General features: G+C 52.6%; 1 protein-coding gene across 1 annotated transcript in view; it reads right to left on the reverse strand.

The window, feature by feature from the left end:
* Window positions 1-23,675, reverse strand: part of LOC140479529 (probable voltage-dependent R-type calcium channel subunit alpha-1E) — a 1,102,593-nt gene that overhangs the window by 88,706 nt on the left and 990,212 nt on the right. The gene's annotated exons all lie outside the window — the stretch shown is intronic.

Here is a 23,675-nt window from a genome sequence, read left to right on the forward strand (position 1 = left end):
TCAGTCCCCCCTCTCTCTCAGGGAGATATCTGTACACTGACTGGTATCTCTCAGTCCCCTCTCTCTCTCAGGGAAATATCTGTACCCTGACTGGTGTCTCTCCGTCTCCTCTCTCTCTCTCAGGGAGATATCTGTACCCTGACTGGTGTCTCTCAGTCCCCTCTCTCTCTCAGGGAGATACCTGTACACTGACTGGTGTCTCTCAGTCCCATCTCTCTCTCAGGGAGATATCTGTACACTGACTGGTGTTTCTCAGTCCCCCCTCTCTCTCAGGGAGATATCTGTACACTGACTGGTATCTCTCAGTCCCCCCTCTCTCTCAGGGAAATATCTGTACCCTGACGGGGGACTCTCCGTCCCCTCTCTCTCTCTCAGGGAGATATTTGTACACTGACTGGTGTCACTCAGTCCCACTCTCCCTCAGGGAGATATCTGTACCCTGACTGGTGTCTCTCAGTCCCCCATCTCTCTCAGGGAGATATCTGAACACTGACTGGTGTCTCTCAGTCCTCTCTCTCTCTCTCTCAGAGAAATACCTGTATCCTGACTGGTGTCACTCAGTCCCCTCTCTCTCTCAGGGAGATATCTGTACACTGACTGGTGTCTCTCAGTCCCCTCTCTCTCTCTCAGGGAGATATCTGTACCCTGACTGGTGACTCTCCGTCCCCTCTCTCTCTCTCAGGGAGATATCTGTACCCTGACTGTTGTCACTCAGTCCCACTCTCCCTCAGGGAGATATCTGTACCCTGACTGGTGTCTCTCAGTCCCCCCTCTCTCTCAGGGAGATATCTGAACACTGACTGGTGTCTCTCAGTCCCCCCTCTCTCTCTGGGAGATATCTGTACACTGACTGGTGTCTCTCAGTCCCCTCTCTCTCTCAGGGAGATAACTGTATCCTGACTGGTGTCACTCAGTCCCACTCTCCCTCAGGGAGATATCTGTACACTGAATGGTGTCTCTCAGTACCCCCCTCTCTCAGGGAGATATCTGTACACTGACTGGTGTCTCTCAGTCCCCTCTCTCCCTCAGGGAGATATCTGTACCCTGACTAGTGTCTCTCAGTCCCCCCTCTCTCTCAGGGAGATATCTGAACACTGACTGGTGTCTCTCAGTCCCCCCTCTCTCTCTCTCTCTCTCTGGGAGATATCAGTAGACTGACTGGTGTCTCTCAGTCCCCTCTCTCTCTCAGGGAGATAGCTGTATCCTGACTGGTGTCACTCAGTCCCACTCACCCTCAGGGAGATATCTGTACACTGACTGGTGTCTCCCAGTCCCCCCTCTCTCTCTCTCTCTCTCTCTCTCTCTGGGAGATATCTGTACACTGAATGGTGTCTCTCAGTCCCATCTCTCTCTCAGGGAGATATCTGTACACTGACTGGTGTCTCTCAGTCCCCCCTCTCTCTCAGGGAGATATCTGTACACTGACTGGTGTCTCTCAGTCCCCCCTCTCTCTCAGGGAGATATCTGTACACTGACTGGTGTCTCTCAGTCCCCTCTCTCTCTCAGGGAGATATCTGTACACTGACTGGTGTCTCTCAGTCCCCTCTCTCTCTCAGGGAGATATCTGTACACTGACTGGTGTCTCTCAGTCCCCCCTCTCTCTCAGGGAGATATCTGTACACTGACTGGTGTCTCTCAGTCCCACTCTCCCTCAGGGAGATATCTGTACACTGAATGGTGTCTCTCAGTACCCCCCTCTCTCAGGGAGATATCTGTACACTGACTGGTGTCTCTCAGTCCCCTCTCTCTCTCAGGGAGATATCTGTACACTGACTGGTGTCTCCCAGTCCCCCCCCTCTCTCTCTCTCTCTCTCTCTCTCTGGGAGATATCTGTACACTGAATGGTGTCTCTCAGTCCCCTCTCTCTCTCAGGGAGATATCTGTACACTGACTGGTGTCTCTCAGTACCCCCTCTCTCTCAGGGAGATATCTGTACACTGACTGGTTTCTCTCAGTCCCCTCTCTCTCTCAGGGAAATATCTGTACCCTGACTGGTGTCTCTCCGTCCCCTCTCTCTCTCTCAGGGAGATATCTGTACACTGACTGGTGTCACTCAGTCCCACTCTCCCTCAGGGAGATATCTGTACACTGAATGGTGTCTCTCAGTACCCCCCTCTCTCAGGGAGATATCTGTACACTGACTGGTGTCTCTCAGTCCCCTCTCTCTCTCTCAGGGAGATATCTGTACACTGAATGGTGTCTCTCAGTCCCCCCCTCTCTCAGGGAGATATCTGAACACTGACTGGTGTCTCTCAGTCCCCCCCCCTCTCTCTCTCTCTCTCTCTGGGAGATATCTGTACACTGACTGGTGTCTCTCAGTCCACTCTCTGCCTCTCAGGGAGATATCTGTGCACTGACTGGTGTCTCTCAGTCCCCCCTCTCTCTCTCAGGGAGATATCTGTACACTGAATGGTGTCTCTCAGTCCCCCCCTCTCTCAGGGAGATATCTGAACACTGACTGGTGTCTCTCAGTCCCCCCTCTCTCCCTCTCTCTCTCTCTCTGGGAGATATCTGTACACTGACTGGTGTCTCCCAGTCCCCTCTCTCTCTCTCTCTCTCTCTGGGAGATATCTGTACACTGACTGGTGTCTCTCAGTCCCCTCTCTCTCTCTCTCAGGGAGATATCAGTACACTGACTGGTGTCTCTCAGTCCCCTCTCTCTCTCAGGGAGATATCAGTACACTGACTGGTGTCTCTCAGTCCCCTCTCTCTCTCAGGGAGATATCTGTACACTGACTGGTGTCTCTCAGTCCCCTCTCTCTCTCAGGGAGATATCAGTACACTGACTGGTGTCTCTCAGTCCCCTCTCTCTCTCAGGGAGATATCTGTACACTGACTGGTGTCTCTCAGTCCCCTCTCTCTCTCAGGGAGATATCTGTACACTGACTGGTGTCTCTCAGTCCCCTCTCTCTCTCAGGGAGATATCTGTACACTGACTGGTGTCTCTCAGTCCCCTCTCTCTCTCAGGGAGATATCTGTCCACTGACTGGTGTCTCTCAGTCCCCCCTCTCTCTCAGGGAGATATCTGTACACTGACTGGTGTCTCTCAGTCCCCCCTCTCTCTCAGGGAGATATCTGTACACTGACTGGTGTCTCTCAGTCCCCTCTCTCTCTCTCAGGGAGATATCAGTACACTGACTGGTTTCTCTCAGTCCCCTCTCTCTCTCAGGGAGATATCAGTACACTGACTGGTTTCTCTCAGTCCCCTCTCTCTCTCAGGGAGATATCTGTACACTGACTGGTGTCTCTCAGTCCCCCCTCTCTCTCAGGGAGATATCTGTACACTGACTGGTGTCACTCAGTCCCCTCTCTCTCTCAGGGAGATATCTGTACACTGACTGGTGTCTCTCAGTCCCCCCTCTCTCTCAGGGAGATATCTGTACACTGACTGGTATCTCTCAGTCCCCTCTCTCTCTCAGGGAAATATCTGTACCCTGACTGGTGTCTCTCCGTCCCCTCTCTCTCTCTCAGGGAGATATCTGTACCCTGACTGGTGTCACTCAGTCCCCTCTCTCTCTCTGGGAGATATCTGTACACTGACTGGTGTCTCTCAGTCCCCTCTCTCTCTCTCAGGGAGATATCTGTATACTGAATGGTGTCACTCAGTCCCCCCTCTCTCTCAGGGAGATATCTGTACACTGACTGGTATCTCTCAGTCCCCTCTCTCTCTCAGGGAAATATCTGTACCCTGACTGGTGACTCTCCGTCCCCCCTCTCTCTCTCAGGGAGATATCTGTACCCTGACTGGTGTCACTCAGTCCCCTCTCTCTCTCAGGGAGATATCTGTACACTGACTGGTGTCTCCCAGTCCCCCCCCTCTCTCTCTCTCTCTCTCTCAGGGAGATATCTGTACACTGAATGGTGTCTCTCAGTCCCCCCCTCTCTCAGGGAGATATCTGTACACTGACTGTTGTCTCCCAGTCCCCTCTCTCTCTCTCTCTGGGAGATATCTGTACACTGACTGGTGTCTCTCAGTCCCCTCTCTCTCTCTCAGGGAGATATCAGTACACTGACTGGTGTCTCTCAGTCCCCTCTCTCTCTCAGGGAGATATCAGAACACTGACTGGTGTCTCTCAGTCCCCTCTCTCTCTCAGGGAGATATCTGTACACTGACTGGTGTCTCTCAGTCCACTCTCTCTCTCAGGGAGATATCTGTACACTGACTGGTGTCTCTCAGTCCCCTCTCTCTCTCAGGGAGATATCTGTACACTGACTGGTGTCTCTCAGTCCCCCCTCTCTCTCAGGGAGATATCTGTACACTGACTGGTATCTCTCAGTCCCCTCTCTCTCTCAGGGAAATATCTGTACCCTGACTGGTGTCTCTCCGTCCCCTCTCTCTCTCTCAGGGAGATATCTGTACCCTGACTGGTGTCTCTCAGTCCCCTCTCTCTCTCAGGGAGATACCTGTACACTGACTGGTGTCTCTCAGTCCCATCTCTCTCTCAGGGAGATATCTGTACACTGACTGGTGTTTCTCAGTCCCCCCTCTCTCTCAGGGAGATATCTGTACACTGACTGGTATCTCTCAGTCCCCCCTCTCTCTCAGGGAAATATCTGTACCCTGACGGGGGACTCTCCGTCCCCTCTCTCTCTCTCAGGGAGATATTTGTACACTGACTGGTGTCACTCAGTCCCACTCTCCCTCAGGGAGATATCTGTACCCTGACTGGTGTCTCTCAGTCCCCCCCTCTCTCAGGGAGATATCTGAACACTGACTGGTGTCTCTCAGTCCTCTCTCTCTCTCTCTCTCTCAGAGAAATACCTGTATCCTGACTGGTGTCACTCAGTCCCACTCTCCCTCAGGGAGATATCTGTACACTGAATGGTGTCTCTCAGTACCCCCCTCTCTCAGGGAGATATCTGTACACTGACTGGTGTCTCTCAGTCCCCTCTCTCTCTCTCAGGGAGATATCTGTACACTGAATGGTGTCTCTCAGTCCCCCCCTCTCTCAGGGAGATATCTGAACACTGACTGGTGTCTCTCAGTCCCCCCCCCCCTCTCTCTCTCTCTCTCTGGGAGATATCTGTACACTGACTGGTGTCTCTCAGTCCCCTCTCTCTCTCTCAGGGAGATATCTGTGCACTGACTGGTGTCTCTCAGTCCCCCCTCTCTCTCTCAGGGAGATATCTGTACACTGAATGGTGTCTCTCAGTCCCCCCCTCTCTCAGGGAGATATCTGAACACTGACTGGTGTCTCTCAGTCCCCCCTCTCTCCCTCTCTCTCTCTCTCTGGGAGATATCTGTACACTGACTGGTGTCTCCCAGTACCCTCTCTCTCTCTCTCTCTCTCTGGGAGATATCTGTACACTGACTGGTGTCTCTCAGTCCCCTCTCTCTCTCTCTCAGGGAGATATTAGTACACTGACTGGTGTCTCTCAGTCCCCTCTCTCTCTCAGGGAGATATCAGTACACTGACTGGTGTCTCTCAGTCCCCTCTCTCTCTCAGGGAGATATCTGTACACTGACTGGTGTCTCTCAGTCCCCTCTCTCTCTCAGGGAGATATCAGTACACTGACTGGTGTCTCTCAGTCCCCTCTCTCTCTCAGGGAGATATCTGTACACTGACTGGTGTCTCTCAGTCCCCTCTCTCTCTCAGGGAGATATCTGTACACTGACTGGTGTCTCTCAGTACCCCCTCTCTCTCAGGGAGATATCTGTACACTGACTGGTTTCTCTCAGTCCCCTCTCTCTCTCAGGGAAATATCTGTACCCTGACTGGTGTCTCTCCGTCCCCTCTCTCTCTCTCAGGGAGATATCTGTACCCTGACTGGTGTCACTCAGTCCCCTCTCTCTCTCAGGGAGATATCTGTACACTGACTGGTGTCTCTCAGTCCCCTCTCTCTCTCTCAGGGAGATATCTGTACCCTGACTGGTGACTCTCCGTCCCCTCTCTCTCTCTCAGGGAGATATCTGTACCCTGACTGTTGTCACTCAGTCCCACTCTCCCTCAGGGAGATATCTGTACCCTGACTGGTGTCTCTCAGTCCCCCCTCTCTCTCAGGGAGATATCTGAACACTGACTGGTGTCTCTCAGTCCCCCCTCTCTCTCTGGGAGATATCTGTACACTGACTGGTGTCTCTCAGTCCCCTCTCTCTCTCAGGGAGATAACTGTATCCTGACTGGTGTCACTCAGTCCCACTCTCCCTCAGGGAGATATCTGTACACTGAATGGTGTCTCTCAGTACCCCCCTCTCTCAGGGAGATATCTGTACACTGACTGGTGTCTCTCAGTCCCCTCTCTCCCTCAGGGAGATATCTGTACCCTGACTAGTGTCTCTCAGTCCCCCCTCTCTCTCAGGGAGATATCTGAACACTGACTGGTGTCTCTCAGTCCCCCCTCTCTCTCTCTCTCTCTCTGGGAGATATCAGTAGACTGACTGGTGTCTCTCAGTCCCCTCTCTCTCTCAGGGAGATAGCTGTATCCTGACTGGTGTCACTCAGTCCCACTCACCCTCAGGGAGATATCTGTACACTGACTGGTGTCTCCCAGTCCCCCCTCTCTCTCTCTCTCTCTCTCTCTCTCTGGGAGATATCTGTACACTGAATGGTGTCTCTCAGTCCCCCCTCTCTCTCTCAGGGAGATATCAGTACACTGAATGGTGTCTCTCAGTCCCCCCCTCTCTCAGGGAGATATCTGTACACTGACTGGTGTCTCCCAGTCCCCCCCCCTCTCTCTCTCTCTCTCTCTCTCTCTCTGGGAGATATCTGTACACTGACTGGTGTCTCTCAGTCCCCTCTCTCTCTCTCAGGGAGATATCAGTACACTGACTGGTTTCTCTCAGTCCCCTCTCTCTCTCAGGGAGATATCTGTACACTGACTGGTGTCTCTGAGTCCCCTCTCTCTCTCAGGGAGATATCTGTACACTGACTGGTGTCTCTCAGTCCCCTCTCTCTCTCAGGGAGATATCTGTACACTGACTGGTGTCTCTCAGTCCCCTCTCTCTCTCAGGGAGATATCTGTACACTGACTGGTGTCTCTCAGTCCCCCCTCTCTCTCAGGGAGATATCTGTACACTGACTGGTATCTCTCAGTCCCCTCTCTCTCTCAGGGAAATATCTGTACCCTGACTGGTGTCTCTCCGTCCCCTCTCTCTCTCTCAGGGAGATATCTGTACCCTGACTGGTGTCTCTCAGTGCCCTCTCTCTCTCAGGGAGATATCTGTACACTGACTGGTGTCTCTCAGTCCCCTCTCTCTCTCTCAGGGAGATATCAGTACACTGACTGGTTTCTCTCAGTCCCCTCTCTCTCTCAGGGAGATATCAGTACACTGACTGGTTTCTCTCAGTCCCCTCTCTCTCTCAGGGAGATATCTGTACACTGACTGGTGTCTCTCAGTCCCCTCTCTCTCTCAGGGAGATATCTGTACACTGACTGGTGTCTCTCAGTCCCCTCTCTCTCTCAGGGAGATATCTGTACACTGACTGGTGTCTCTCAGTCCCCCCTCTCTCTCAGGGAGATATCTGTACACTGACTGGTGTCTTTCAGTCCCATCTCTCTCTCTCAGGGAGATATCTGTACACTGACTGGTATCTCTCAGTCCCCTCTCTCTCTCAGGGAAATATCTGTACCCTGACGGGTGTCTCTCCGTCCCCGCTCTCTCTCTCAGGGAGATATCTATACCCTGACTGGGGTCACTCAGTCCCATCTCTCTCTCAGGGAGATATCTGTACACTGACTGGTGTCTCTCAGTCCCCTCTCTCTCTCAGGGAGATATCTGTACACTGACTGGTGTCTTTCAGTCCCCTCTCTCTCTCTCAGGGAGATATCTGTACCCTGACTGTTGTCACTCAGTCCCACTCTCCCTCAGGGAGATATCTGTACCCTGACTGGTGTCTCTCAGTCCCCCCTCTCTCTCAGGGAGATATCTGAACACTGACTGGTGTCTCTCAGTCCCCCCTCTCTCTCTGGGAGATATCTGTACACTGACTGGTGTCTCTCAGTCCCCTCTCTCTCTCAGGGAGATAACTGTATCCTGACTGGTGTCACTCAGTCCCACTCTCCCTCAGGGAGATATCTGTACACTGAATGGTGTCTCTCAGTACCCCCCTCTCTCAGGGAGATATCTGTACACTGACTGGTGTCTCTCAGTCCCCTCTCTCCCTCAGGGAGATATCTGTACCCTGACTAGTGTCTCTCAGTCCCCCCTCTCTCTCAGGGAGATATCTGAACACTGACTGGTGTCTCTCAGTCCCCCCTCTCTCTCTCTCTCTCTCTGGGAGATATCAGTAGACTGACTGGTGTCTCTCAGTCCCCTCTCTCTCTCAGGGAGATAGCTGTATCCTGACTGGTGTCACTCAGTCCCACTCACCCTCAGGGAGATATCTGTACACTGACTGGTGTCTCCCAGTCCCCCCTCTCTCTCTCTCTCTCTCTCTCTCTCTGGGAGATATCTGTACACTGAATGGTGTCTCTCAGTCCCCCCTCTCTCTCTCAGGGAGATATCAGTACACTGAATGGTGTCTCTCAGTCCCCCCCTCTCTCAGGGAGATATCTGTACACTGACTGGTGTCTCCCAGTCCCCCCCCCTCTCTCTCTCTCTCTCTCTCTCTCTGGGAGATATCTGTACACTGACTGGTGTCTCTCAGTCCCCTCTCTCTCTCTCAGGGAGATATCAGTACACTGACTGGTTTCTCTCAGTCCCCTCTCTCTCTCAGGGAGATATCTGTACACTGACTGGTGTCTCTGAGTCCCCTCTCTCTCTCAGGGAGATATCTGTACACTGACTGGTGTCTCTCAGTCCCCTCTCTCTCTCAGGGAGATATCTGTACACTGACTGGTGTCTCTCAGTCCCCTCTCTCTCTCAGGGAGATATCTGTACACTGACTGGTGTCTCTCAGTCCCCCCTCTCTCTCAGGGAGATATCTGTACACTGACTGGTATCTCTCAGTCCCCTCTCTCTCTCAGGGAAATATCTGTACCCTGACTGGTGTCTCTCCGTCCCCTCTCTCTCTCTCAGGGAGATATCTGTACCCTGACTGGTGTCTCTCAGTGCCCTCTCTCTCTCAGGGAGATATCTGTACACTGACTGGTGTCTCTCAGTCCCCTCTCTCTCTCTCAGGGAGATATCAGTACACTGACTGGTTTCTCTCAGTCCCCTCTCTCTCTCAGGGAGATATCAGTACACTGACTGGTTTCTCTCAGTCCCCTCTCTCTCTCAGGGAGATATCTGTACACTGACTGGTGTCTCTCAGTCCCCTCTCTCTCTCAGGGAGATATCTGTACACTGACTGGTGTCTCTCAGTCCCCTCTCTCTCTCAGGGAGATATCTGTACACTGACTGGTGTCTCTCAGTCCCCCCTCTCTCTCAGGGAGATATCTGTACACTGACTGGTGTCTTTCAGTCCCATCTCTCTCTCTCAGGGAGATATCTGTACACTGACTGGTATCTCTCAGTCCCCTCTCTCTCTCAGGGAAATATCTGTACCCTGACGGGTGTCTCTCCGTCCCCGCTCTCTCTCTCAGGGAGATATCTATACCCTGACTGGCGTCACTCAGTCCCATCTCTCTCTCAGGGAGATATCTGTACACTGACTGGTGTCTCTCAGTCCCATCTCTCTCTCAGGGAGATATCTGTACACTGACTGGTGTTTCTCAGTCCCCCCTCTCTCTCAGGGAGATATCTGTACACTGACTGGTATCTCTCAGTCCCCTCTCTCTCTCAGGGAAATATCTGTACCCTGACTGGTGACTCTCCGTACCCTCTCACTCTCTCAGGGAGATATCTGTACCCTGACTGGTGTCACTCAGTCCCACTCTCCCTCAGGGAGATATCTGAACACTGACTGGTGTCTCTCAGTCCCCCCCCCCTCTCTCTCTCTGGGAGATATCTGTACACTGACTGGTGTGTCTCAGTCCCCTCTCTCTCTCAGGGAGATAACTGTATCCTGACTGGTGTCACTCAGTCCCACTCGCCCTCAGGGAGATATCTGTACACTGACTGGTGTCTCCCAGTCCCCCCTCTCTCTCTCTCTCTCTGGGAGATATCTGTACACTGACTGGTGTCTCTCAGTCCCCTCTCTCTCTCTCAGGGAGATATCTGTACACTGACTGGTGTCTCTCAGTCCCCTCTCTCTCTCAGGGAGATACCTGTACACTGACTGGTGTCTCTCAGTCCCATCTCTCTCTCAGGGAGATATCTGTACACTGACTGGTGTTTCTCAGTCCCCCCTCTCTCTCAGGGAGATATCTGTACACTGACTGGTATCTCTCAGTCCCCCCTCTCTCTCAGGGAAATATCTGTACCCTGACGGGGGACTCTCCGTCCCCTCTCTCTCTCTCAGGGAGATATTTGTACACTGACTGGTGTCACTCAGTCCCACTCTCCCTCAGGGAGATATCTGTACCCTGACTGGTGTCTCTCAGTCCCCCATCTCTCTCAGGGAGATATCTGAACACTGACTGGTGTCTCTCAGTCCTCTCTCTCTCTCTCTCTCTCTCTCAGAGAAATACCTGTATCCTGACTGGTGTCACTCAGTCCCACTCTCCCTCAGGGAGATATCTGTACACTGACTGGTGTCTCTCAGTCCCCTCTCTCTCTCAGGGAGATATCTGTGCACTGACTGGTGTCTCTCAGTCCCCCCTCTCTCTCTCAGGGAGATATCTGTACACTGAATGGTGTCTCTCAGTCCCCCCCTCTCTCAGGGAGATATCTGAACACTGACTGGTGTCTCTCAGTCCCCCCTCTCTCCCTCTCTCTCTCTCTCTGGGAGATATCTGTACACTGACTGGTGTCTCCCAGTCCCCTCTCTCTCTCTCTCTCTCTCTGGGAGATATCTGTACACTGACTGGTGTCTCTCAGTCCCCTCTCTCTCTCTCTCAGGGAGATATCAGTACACTGACTGGTGTCTCTCAGTCCCCTCTCTCTCTCAGGGAGATATCAGTACACTGACTGGTTTCTCTCAGTCCCCTCTCTCTCTCAGGGAGATATCTGTACACTGACTGGTGTCTCTCAGTCCCCTCTCTCTCTCAGGGAGATATCAGTACACTGACTGGTGTCTCTCAGTCCCCTCTCTCTCTCAGGGAGATATCTGTACACTGACTGGTGTCTCTCAGTCCCCTCTCTCTCTCAGGGAGATATCTGTACACTGACTGGTGTCTCTCAGTACCCCCTCTCTCTCAGGGAGATATCTGTACACTGACTGGTTTCTCTCAGTCCCCTCTCTCTCTCAGGGAAATATCTGTACCCTGACTGGTGTCTCTCCGTCCCCTCTCTCTCTCTCAGGGAGATATCTGTACCCTGACTGGTGTCACTCAGTCCCCTCTCTCTCTCAGGGAGATATCTGTACACTGACTGGTGTCTCTCAGTCCCCTCTCTCTCTCTCAGGGAGATATCTGTACCCTGACTGGTGACTCTCCGTCCCCTCTCTCTCTCTCAGGGAGATATCTGTACCCTGACTGTTGTCACTCAGTCCCACTCTCCCTCAGGGAGATATCTGTACCCTGACTGGTGTCTCTCAGTCCCCCCTCTCTCTCAGGGAGATATCTGAACACTGACTGGTGTCTCTCAGTCCCCCCTCTCTCTCTGGGAGATATCTGTACACTGACTGGTGTCTCTCAGTCCCCTCTCTCTCTCAGGGAGATAACTGTATCCTGACTGGTGTCACTCAGTCCCACTCTCCCTCAGGGAGATATCTGTACACTGAATGGTGTCTCTCAGTACCCCCCTCTCTCAGGGAGATATCTGTACACTGACTGGTGTCTCTCAGTCCCCTCTCTCCCTCAGGGAGATATCTGTACCCTGACTAGTGTCTCTCAGTCCCCCCTCTCTCTCAGGGAGATATCTGAACACTGACTGGTGTCTCTCAGTCCCCCCTCTCTCTCTCTCTCTCTCTCTCTCTCTGGGAGATATCAGTAGACTGACTGGTGTCTCTCAGTCCCCTCTCTCTCTCAGGGAGATAGCTGTATCCTGACTGGTGTCACTCAGTCCCACTCACCCTCAGGGAGATATCTGTACACTGACTGGTGTCTCCCAGTCCCCCCTCTCTCTCTCTCTCTCTCTCTCTCTCTCTGGGAGATATCTGTACACTGAATGGTGTCTCTCAGTCCCCCCTCTCTCTCTCAGGGAGATATCAGTACACTGAATGGTGTCTCTCAGTCCCCCCCTCTCTCAGGGAGATATCTGTACACTGACTGGTGTCTCCCAGTCCCCCCCCCTCTCTCTCTCTCTCTCTCTCTGGGAGATATCTGTACACTGACTGGTTTCTCTCAGTCCCCTCTCTCTCTCTCAGGGAGATATCAGTACACTGACTGGTTTCTCTCAGTCCCCTCTCTCTCTCAGGGAGATATCTGTACACTGACTGGTGTCTCTGAGTCCCCTCTCTCTCTCAGGGAGATATCTGTACACTGACTGGTGTCTCTCAGTCCCCTCTCTCTCTCAGGGAGATATCTGTACACTGACTGGTGTCTCTCAGTCCCCTCTCTCTCTCAGGGAGATATCTGTACACTGACTGGTGTCTCTCAGTCCCCCCTCTCTCTCAGGGAGATATCTGTACACTGACTGGTATCTCTCAGTCCCCTCTCTCTCTCAGGGAAATATCTGTACCCTGACTGGTGTCTCTCCGTCCCCTCTCTCTCTCTCAGGGAGATATCTGTACCCTGACTGGTGTCTCTCAGTGCCCTCTCTCTCTCAGGGAGATATCTGTACACTGACTGGTGTCTCTCAGTCCCCTCTCTCTCTCTCAGGGAGATATCAGTACACTGACTGGTTTCTCTCAGTCCCCTCTCTCTCTCAGGGAGATATCAGTACACTGACTGGTTTCTCTCAGTCCCCTCTCTCTCTCAGGGAGATATCTGTACACTGACTGGTGTCTCTCAGTCCCCTCTCTCTCTCAGGGAGATATCTGTACACTGACTGGTGTCTCTCAGTCCCCTCTCTCTCTCAGGGAGATATCTGTACACTGACTGGTGTCTCTCAGTCCCCCCTCTCTCTCAGGGAGATATTTGTACACTGACTGGTGTCTTTCAGTCCCATCTCTCTCTCTCAGGGAGATATCTGTACACTGACTGGTATCTCTCAGTCCCCTCTCTCTCTCAGGGAAATATCTGTACCCTGACGGGTGTCTCTCCGTCCCCCCTCTCTCTCTCAGGGAGATATCTATACCCTGACTGGCGTCACTCAGTCCCATCTCTCTCTCAGGGAGATATCTGTACACTGACTGGTGTCTCTCAGTCCCCTCTCTCTCTCAGGGAGATATCTGTACACTGACTGGTGTCTTTCAGTCCCATCTCACTCTCTCAGGGAGAAATCTATACCCTGACTGGCGTCACTCAGTCCCATATCTCTCTCAGGGAGATATCTGTACACTGACTGGTGTCTCCCAGTCCCATCTCTCTCTCAGGGAGATATCTGTACACTGACTGGTGTTTCTCAGTCCCCCCTCTCTCTCAGGGAGATATCTGTACACTGACTGGTATCTCTCAGTCCCCTCTCTCTCTCAGGGAAATATCTGTACCCTGACTGGTGACTCTCCGTACCCTCTCACTCTCTCAGGGAGATATCTGTACCCTGACTGGTGTCACTCAGTCCCACTCTCCCTCAGGGAGATATCTGAACACTGACTGGTGTCTCTCAGTCCCCCCCCCCTCTCTCTCTCTGGGAGATATCTGTACACTGACTGGTGTGTCTCAGTCCCCTCTCTCTCTCAGGGAGATAACTGTATCCTGACTGGTGTCACTCAGTCCCACTCGCCCTCAGGGAGATATCTGTACACTGACTGGTGTCTCCCAGTCCCCCCTCTCTCTCTCTCTCTCTGGGAGATATCTGTACACTGACTGGTGTCTCTCAGTCCCCTCTCTCTCTCTCAGGGAGATATCTGTACACTGACTGGTGTCTCTCAGTCCCCTCTCTCTCAGGGAGATATCTGTACACTGACTGGTGTCTCCCAGTCCACTCTCTCTCTCTCTCTCTCTCTGGGAGATATCTGTACACTGACTGGTGTCTCTCAGTCCTCTCTCTCTCAGGGAGATATCTGTACACTGACTGGTGTCTCTCAGTCCCCTCTCTCTCTCAGGGAGATATCTGTACACTGACTGGTGTCTCTCAGTCCCCTCTCTCTCTCAGGGAGATATCTGTACACTGACTGGTGTCTCTCAGTCCCCTCTCTCTCTCAGGGAGATATCTGTACACTGACTGGTGTCTCTCAGTCCCCCCTCTCTCTCAGGGAGATATCTGTACACTGACTGCTGTCTCTCAGTCCCCTCTCTCTCTCAGGGAGATATCAGTACACTGACTGGTGTCTCTCAGTCCCCTCTCTCTCTCAGGGAGATATCAGTACACTGACTGGTGTCTCTCAGTCCCCTCTCTCTCTCAGGGAGATATCTGTACACTGACTGGTGTCTCTCAGTCCCCTCTCTCTCTCAGGGAGATATCTGTACACTGACTGGTGTCTCTCAGTCCCCCCTCTCTCTCAGGGAGATATCTGTACACTGACTGGTGTCTCTCAGTCCCCTCTCTCTCTCAGGGAGATATCTGTATACTGACTGGTGTCTCTCAGTCCCCTCTCTCTCTCAGGGAGATATCTGTACACTGACTGGTGTCTCTCAGTCCCCCCTCTCTCTCAGGGAGATATCTGTACACTGACTGGTGTCTCTCAGTCCCCTCTCTCTCTCAGGGAGATATCTGTACACTGACTGGTGTCTCTCAGTCCCCTCTCTCTCTCTCAGGGAGATATCTGTACACTGACTGGTATCTCTCAGTCCCCTCTCTCTCTCAGGGAAATATCTGTACCCTGACTGGTGTCTCTCCGTCCCCCCTCTCTCTCTCAGGGAGATATCTGTACCCTGACTGGCGTCACTCAGTCCCCTCTCTCTCTCAGGGAGATATCTGTACACTGACTGGTGTCTCTCAGTCCCATCTCTCTCTCAGGGAGATATCTGTACACTGACTGGTGTTTCTCAGTCCCCCCTCTCTCTCAGGGAGATATCTGTACACTGACTGGTATCTCTCAGTCCCCTCTCTCTCTCAGGGAAATATCTGTACCCTGACTGGTGACTCTCCGTCCCCTCTATCTCTCTCAGGGAGATATCTGTACCCTGACTGGTGTCACTCAGTCCCACTCTCCCTCAGGGAGATATCTGTACCCTGACTGGTGTCTCTCAGTCCCCCCTCTCTCTCAGGGAGATATCTGAACACTGACTGGTGTCTCTCAGTCCCCTCTCTCTCTCTCTCTCTCTGGGAGATATCTGTACACTGACTGGTGTCTCTCAGTCCCCTCTCTCTCTCAGGGAGATAACTGTATCCTGACTGGTGTCACTCAGTCCCACTGTCCCTCAGGGAGATATCTGTACACTGAATGGTGTCTCTCAGTACCCCCCTCTCTCAGGGAGATATCTGTACACTGACTGGTGTCTCTCAGTCCCCTCTCTCCCTCAGGGAGATATCTGTACCCTTACTGGTGTCTCTCAGTCCCCCCTCTCTCTCAGGGAGATATCTGAACACTGACTGGTGTCTGTCAGTCCCCCGTCTCTCTCTCACTCTCTCGGAGATATCTGTACACTGACTGGTGTCTCTCAGTCCCCTCTCTCTCTCTCAGGGAGATATCTGTACACTGAATGGTGTCTCTCAGTCCCCCCCCTCTCTCAGGGAGATATCTGAACACTGACTGGTGTCTCTCAGTCCCCACCCTCTCTCTCTCTCTCTCTCTGGGAGATATCTGTACACTGACTGGTGTCTCTCAGTCCCCTCTCTCTCTCTCAGGGAGATATCTGTACACTGACTGGTGTCTCTCAGTCCCTCTCTCTGGGAGATATCTGTACACTGACTGGTGTCTCTCAGTCCCCCCTCTCTCTCAGGGAGATATCTGTACACTGACTGGTGTCATTCAGTCCCCCTCTCTCTCAGGGAGATATCTGTACACTGACTGGTGTCTCTCAGTCCCCTCTCTCTCTCAGGGAGATATCTGTACCCTGACTGGTGTCTCTCAGTCCCCTCTCTCTCTCTCAGGGAGATATCTGTACCCTGACTGGTGTCTCTCAGTCCCCTCTCTCTCTCTCTCAGGGAGATATCTGTACCCTGACTGGTGTCTCTCAGTCCCCTCTCTCTCAGGGAGATATCTGTACACTGACTGGTGTCTCTCAGTCCCCTCTCTCTCAGGGAGATATCTGTACCCTGACTGGTGTCACTCAGTCCCACTCTCCTTCAGGTAGATATCTGTACACTGAATGGTGTCTCTCAGTCCCCCCCTCTCTCAGGGAGATATCTGTACACTGACTGGTATCTCTCAGTCCCCTCTCTCTCTCAGGGAAATATCTGTACATTGACTGGTGTCTCTCAGTCCCCTCTCTCTGGGAGATATCTGTACCCTGACTGGTGTCTCTCAGTCCCCTCTCTCTCTCTCTCAGGGAGATATCTGTACCCTGACTGGTGTCTCTCAGTCCCCTCTCTCTCAGGGAGATATCTGTACACTGACTGGTGTCTCTCAGTCCCCTCTCTCTCAGGGAGATAACTGTATCCTGACTGGTGTCACTCAATCCCACTCTCCCTCAGGGAGATATCTGTACACTGAATGGTGTCTCTCATTCCCCCCCTCCCTCAGGGAGATATCTGTACACTGACTGGTGTCTCTCAGTTCCCCTCTCTCTCAGGGAGATATCTGTACACTGACTGGTGTCTCTCAGTCCTCTCTCTCTCTCAGGGAGATATCTGTACACTGACTGGTGTCTCTCAGTCCCCTCTCTCTCAGGGAGATATCTGTACACTGACTGGTGTCACTCAGTCCCCCTCTCTCTCAGGGAGATATCTGTACCCTGACTGGTGTCTCTCAGTCCCCTCTCTCTCTCAGGGAGATATCTCTACACTGACTGGTGTCTCTCAGTCCCCTCTCTCTCTCTCAGGGAGATATCTGTACACTGACTGGTGTCTCTCAGTCCCCCCCTCCCTCAGGGAGAAATCTGTACACTGACTGGTGTCTCTCAGTCCTCTCTCTCTCTCAGGGAGATATCTGTACACTGACTGGTGTTTCTCAGTCCCCCCTCTCTCTCAGGGAGATATCTGTACACTGACTGGTATCTCTCAGTCCCCTCTCTCTCTCAGGGAAATATCTGTACCCTGACTGGTGACTCTCCGTCCACTCTCTCTCTCTCAGGGAGATATCTGTACCCTGACTGGTGTCACTCAGTCCCACTCTCCCTCAGGGAGATATCTGTACCCTGACTGGTGTCTCTCAGTCCCCCCTCTCTCTCAGGGAGATATCTGAACACTGACTGGTGTCTCTCAGTCCCCTCTCTCTCTCTCTCTCTCTGGGAGATATCTGTACACTGACTGGTGTCTCTCAGTCCCCTCTCTCTCTCAGGGAGATAACTGTATCCTGACTGGTGTCACTCAGTCCCACTCTCCCTCAGGGAGATATCTGTACACTGAATGGTGTCTCTCAGTACCTCCCTCTCTCAGGGAGATATCTGTACACTGACTGGTGTCTCTCAGTCCCCTCTCTCCCTCAGGGAGATATCTGTACCCTGACTGGTGTCTCTCAGTCCCCCCTCTCTCTCAGGTAGATATCTGTACCCTAACTGGTGTCACTCAGTCCCACTCTCCCTCAGGGAGATATCTGTACACTGACTGGTGTCTCTCAGTCCCCTCTCTCTCTCAGGGAGATATCTGTACACTGACTGGTGTCTCTCAGTCCCCTCTCTCTCTCAGGGAGATATCTGTACACTGACTGGTGTCTCTCAGTCCCCCCTCTCTCTCAGGGAGATATCTGTACACTGACTGGTATCTCTCAGTCCCCTCTCTCTCTCAGGGAAATATCTGTACCCTGACTGGTGTCTCTCCGTCCCCTCTCTCTCTCTCAGGGAGATATCTGTACCCTGACTGGTGTCTCTCAGTGCCCTCTCTCTCTCAGGGAGATATCTGTACACTGACTGGTGTCTCTCAGTCCCCTCTCTCTCTCTCAGGGAGATATCAGTACACTGACTGGTTTCTCTCAGTCCCCTCTCTCTCTCAGGGAGATATCAGTACACTGACTGGTTTCTCTCAGTCCCCTCTCTCTCTCAGGGAGATATCTGTACACTGACTGGTGTCTCTCAGTCCCCTCTCTCTCTCAGGGAGATATCTGTACACTGACTGGTGTCTCTCAGTCCCCTCTCTCTCTCAGGGAGATATCTGTACACTGACTGGTGTCTCTCAGTCCCCCCTCTCTCTCAGGGAGATATTTGTACACTGACTGGTGTCTTTCAGTCCCATCTCTCTCTCTCAGGGAGATATCTGTACACTGACTGGTATCTCTCAGTCCCCTCTCTCTCTCAGGGAAATATCTGTACCCTGACGGGTGTCTCTCCGTCCCCTCTCTCTCTCAGGGAGATATCTATACCCTGACTGGCGTCACTCAGTCCCATCTCTCTCTCAGGGAGATATCTGTACACTGACTGGTGTCTCTCAGTCCCCTCTCTCTCTCAGGGAGATATCTGTACACTGACTGGTGTCTTTCAGTCCCATCTCACTCTCAGGGAGATATCTGTACACTGACTGGTATCTCTCAGACCCCTCTCTCTCTCAGGGAAATATCTGTACCCTGACAGGTGTCTCTCCGTCCCCCCTCTCTCTCTCAGGGAGATATCTATACCCTGACTGGCGTCAGTCAGTCCCATATCTCTCTCAGGGAGATATCTGTACACTGACTGGTGTCTCCCAGTCCCATCTCTCTCTCAGGGAGATATCTGTACACTGACTGGTGTTTCTCAGTCCCCCCTCTCTCTCAGGGAGATATCTGTACACTGACTGGTATCTCTCAGTCCCCTCTCTCTCTCAGGGAAATATCTGTACCCTGACTGGTGACTCTCCGTACCCTCTCACTCTCTCAGGGAGATATCTGTACCCTGACTGGTGTCACTCAGTCCCCCTCTCTCTCAGGGAGATATCTGAACACTGACTGGTGTCTCTCAGTCCCCTCTCTCTCTCTCTCTCTCTGGGAGATATCTGTACACTGACTGGTGTCTCTCAGTCCCCTCTCTCTCTCAGGGAGATAACTGTATCCTGACTGGTGTCACTCAGTCCCACTGTCCCTCAGGGAGATATCTGTACACTGAATGGTGTCTCTCAGTACCCCCCTCTCTCAGGGAGATATCTGTACACTGACTGGTGTCTCTCAGTCCCCTCTCTCCCTCAGGGAGATATCTGTACCCTTACTGGTGTCTCTCAGTCCCCCCTCTCTCTCAGGGAGATATCTGAACACTGACTGGTGTCTGTCAGTCCCCCGTCTCTCTCTCACTCTCTCGGAGATATCTGTACACTGACTGGTGTCTCTCAGTCCCCTCTCTCTCTCTCAGGGAGATATCTGTACACTGACTGGTGTCTCTCAGTCCCTCTCTCTGGGAGATATCTGTACACTGACTGGTGTCTCTCAGTCCCCCCTCTCTCTCAGGGAGATATCTGTACACTGACTGGTGTCATTCAGTCCCCCTCTCTCTCAGGGAGATATCTGTACACTGACTGGTGTCTCTCAGTCCCCTCTCTCTCTCAGGGAGATATCTGTACCCTGACTGGTGTCTCTCAGTCCCCTCTCTCTCTCTCAGGGAGATATCTGTACCCTGACTGGTGTCTCTCAGTCCCCTCTCTCTCTCTCTCAGGGAGATATCTGTACCCTGACTGGTGTCTCTCAGTCCCCTCTCTCTCAGGGAGATATCTGTACACTGACTGGTGTCTCTCAGTCCCCTCTCTCTCAGGGAGATATCTGTACCCTGACTGGTGTCACTCAGTCCCACTCTCCTTCAGGTAGATATCTGTACACTGAATGGTGTCTCTCAGTCCCCCCCTCTCTCAGGGAGATATCTGTACACTGACTGGTATCTCTCAGTCCCCTCTCTCTCTCAGGGAAATATCTGTACATTGACTGGTGTCTCTCAGTCCCCTCTCTCTGGGAGATATCTGTACCCTGACTGGTGTCTCTCAGTCCCCTCTCTCTCTCTCTCAGGGAGATATCTGTACCCTGACTGGTGTCTCTCAGTCCCCTCTCTCTCAGGGAGATATCTGTACACTGACTGGTGTCTCTCAGTCCCCTCTCTCTCAGGGAGATAACTGTATCCTGACTGGTGTCACTCAATCCCACTCTCCCTCAGGGAGATATCTGTACACTGAATGGTGTCTCTCATTCCCCCCCTCCCTCAGGGAGATATCTGTACACTGACTGGTGTCTCTCAGTTCCCCTCTCTCTCAGGGAGATATCTGTACACTGACTGGTGTCTCTCAGTCCTCTCTCTCTCTCAGGGAGATATCTGTACACTGACTGGTGTCTCTCAGTCCCCTCTCTCTCAGGGAGATATCTGTACACTGACTGGTGTCACTCAGTCCCCCTCTCTCTCAGGGAGATATCTGTACCCTGACTGGTGTCTCTCAGTCCCCTCTCTCTCTCAGGGAGATATCTCTACACTGACTGGTGTCTCTCAGTCCCCTCTCTCTCTCTCAGGGAGATATCTGTACACTGACTGGTGTCTCTCAGTCCCCCCCTCCCTCAGGGAGATATCTGTACACTGACTGGTGTCTCTCAGTCCTCTCTCTCTCTCAGGGAGATATCTGTACACTGACTGGTGTTTCTCAGTCCCCCCTCTCTCTCAGGGAGATATCTGTACACTGACTGGTATCTCTCAGTCCCCTCTCTCTCTCAGGGAAATATCTGTATCCTGACTGGTGACTCTCCGTCCCCTCTCTCTCTCTCAGGGAGATATCTGTACCCTGACTGGTGTCACTCAGTCCCACTCTCCCTCAGGGAGATATCTGTACCCTGACTGGTGTCTCTCAGTCCCCCCTCTCTCTCAGGGAGATATCTGAACACTGACTGGTGTCTCTCAGTCCCCTCTCTCTCTCTCTCTCTCTGGGAGATATCTGTACACTGACTGGTGTCTCTCAGTCCCCTCTCTCTCTCAGGGAGATAACTGTATCCTGACTGGTGTCACTCAGTCCCACTCTCCCTCAGGGAGATATCTGTACACTGAATGGTGTCTCTCAGTACCCCCCTCTCTCAGGGAGATATCTGTACACTGACTGGTGTCTCTCAGTCCCCTCTCTCCCTCAGGGAGATATCTGTACCCTGACTGGTGTCTCTCAGTCCCCCCTCTCTCTCAGGTAGATATCTGTACCCTAACTGGTGTCACTCAGTCCCACTCTCCCTCAGGGAGATATCTGTACACTGACTGGTGTCTCTCAGTCCCCCCCTCTCTCAGGGAGATATCTGTACACTGACTGGTGTCTCTCAGTCCCCCCCTCTCTCAGGGAGATATCTGTACACTGACTGGTGTCTCTCAGTCACCCCCTCCCTCAGGGAGATATCTGTACCCTGACTGGTGTCTCTCAGTCCCCTCTCTCTCAGGGAGATATCTGTACCCTAACTGGTGTCACTCAGTCCCACTCTCCCTCAGGGAGATATCTGTACACTGACTGGTGTCTCTCAGTCCCCCTCTCTCTCTCAGGGAGATATCTGTACACTGACTGGTGTCTCTCAGTCCCCCCCTCTCTCAGGGAGATATCTGTACCCTGACTGATGTCTCTCAGTCACCCCCTCCCTCAGGGAGATATCTGTACACTGACTGGTGTCTCTCAGTCCCCCCCTCTCTCAGGGAGATATCTGTACACTGACTGGTGTCTCTCAGTCCCCCTCTCTCTCTCAGGGAGATATCTGTACACTGACTGGTGTCTCTCAGTCCCCCCCTCTCTCAGGGAGATATCTGTACACTGACTGATGTCTCTCAGTCACCCCCTCCCTCAGGGAGATATCTGTACACTGACTGGTGTCTCTCAGTCCCCCCCTCTCTCAGGGAGATATCTGTACCCTGACTGGTGTCTCTCAGTCCCCCCCTCTCTCAGGGAGATATCTGTACTCTGACTGGTGTCTCTCAGTCCCCTCTCTCTCAGGGAGATATCTGTACCCTAACTGGTGTCACTCAGTCCCACTCTCCCTCAGGGAGATATCTGTACACTGACTGGTGTCTGTCAGTCCCCCTCTCTCTCTCTCAGGGAGATATCTGTACACTGACTGGTGTCTCTCAGTCCCCCCCTCTCTCAGGGAGATATCTGTACACTGACTGGTGTCTCTCAGTCACCCCCTCCCTCAGGGAGATATCTGTACACTGACTGGTGTCTCTCAGTCCCCCCTCTCTCTCAGGGAGATATCTGTACCCTGACTGGTGTCTCTCAGTCCCCCTCTCTCTCAGGGAGATATCTGTACACTGACTGGTGTCTCTCAGTCCCCTCTCTCTCAGGGAGATATCTGTACCCTGAGTGGTGTCACTCAGTCCCCCTCTCTCTCAGGGAGATATCTGTACCCTGACTGGTGTCTCTCAGTCCCCCTCTCTCTCAGGGAGATATCTGTACCCTGACTGGTGTCTCTCAGTCCCCCTCTCTTTCAGGGAGATATCTGTACCCTGACTGGTATCTCTCAGTCCCCCCTCTCTCTCAGGGAGATATCTGTACCCTGACTGGTGTCTCTTCGTCCCCTCTCTCTCAGGGAGATATCTGTACCCTGACTGGTGTCTCTCCGTCCCCTCTCTCTCAGGGAGATATCTGTACCCTGACTGGTGTCTCTCAGTCCCCTCTCTCTCTCTCAGGGAGATATCAGTACACTGACTGGTGTCTCTCAGTCCCCCTCTCTCTCAGGGAGATATCTGTACCCTGACTGGTGTCTCTCAGTCCCCCTCTCTCTCAGGGAGATATCTGTACCCTGACTGGTGTCTCTCAGTCCCCCTCTCTCTCAGGGAGATATCTGTACCCTGACTGGTGTCTCTCAGTCCCCCTCTCTCTCAGGGAGATATCTGTACCCTGACTGGTGTCTCTCAGTCCCCCTCTCTCTCAGGGAGATATCTGTACCCTGACTGGTGTCTCTCAGTCCCCCTCTCTCTCAGGGAGATATCTGTACACTGACTGGTGTCTCCCAGTCCCCTCTTTCTCAGGGAGATATCTGTACCCTGACTGGTGTCTCTCAGTCCCCCTCTCTCTCAGGGAGATATCTGTACCCTGACTGGTGTCTCTCAGTCCCCTCTCTCTCAGGGAGATATCTGTACACTGACTGGTGTCTCTCAGTCCCCCCTCTCTCTCTCAGGGAGATATCTGTACACTGACTGGTGTCTCTCAGTCCCCCTCTCTCTCAGGGAGATATCTGTACCCTGACTGGTGTCTCTCAGTCCCCTCTCTCTCAGGGAGATATCTGTACCCTGACTGGTGTCTCTCAATTCCTTTTCAGCAAGTAGGTGAACACTGGAATTGTTGATGAGCATCCTGATCATTGTGGGTGCCTGTCATGTCTGACAAAGCACAAAATGGCACTGTGACTCCCAGCTCTTTGGGGACACAGTTCCAGACTCCCCCAGGTGTCTCTGTGAACGAGAGCCCCCTGACATCAACCACAAGTTGGCCTCGTTTTCATCTTAACGTTACGACCCTTCATTCTCAATCCCCTGCCTGAGGGTATACTGATGTCTCCTGAACCATGACTACTTCTTTTTGTCACTTGGGGCAGTGTCAGTCTGAATCTCTGTTTTCCTGGTCTCGTCCAGCCCACATGTCCCTATGACGGAGTTGAACAAGTGGCTTGAAGAGTCTGCCAGTGAGCTGACGACAAACGCCTCTTCTCCATGTGTGTTAGTCCAAAGTTCCAAAACAATGCAACAGCATATAAAACAGTAATTACTGCTCCTGGAATTCAAGGAAATCACCTCCAGCACCTAAAATACCTCAGAAAAGGAGCAGCTGT

The sequence above is a fragment of the Chiloscyllium punctatum genome, chromosome 7 (assembly GCF_047496795.1).
Source record: "Chiloscyllium punctatum isolate Juve2018m chromosome 7, sChiPun1.3, whole genome shotgun sequence".
Classification (NCBI taxonomy): Eukaryota; Metazoa; Chordata; class Chondrichthyes; order Orectolobiformes; family Hemiscylliidae; genus Chiloscyllium; species Chiloscyllium punctatum.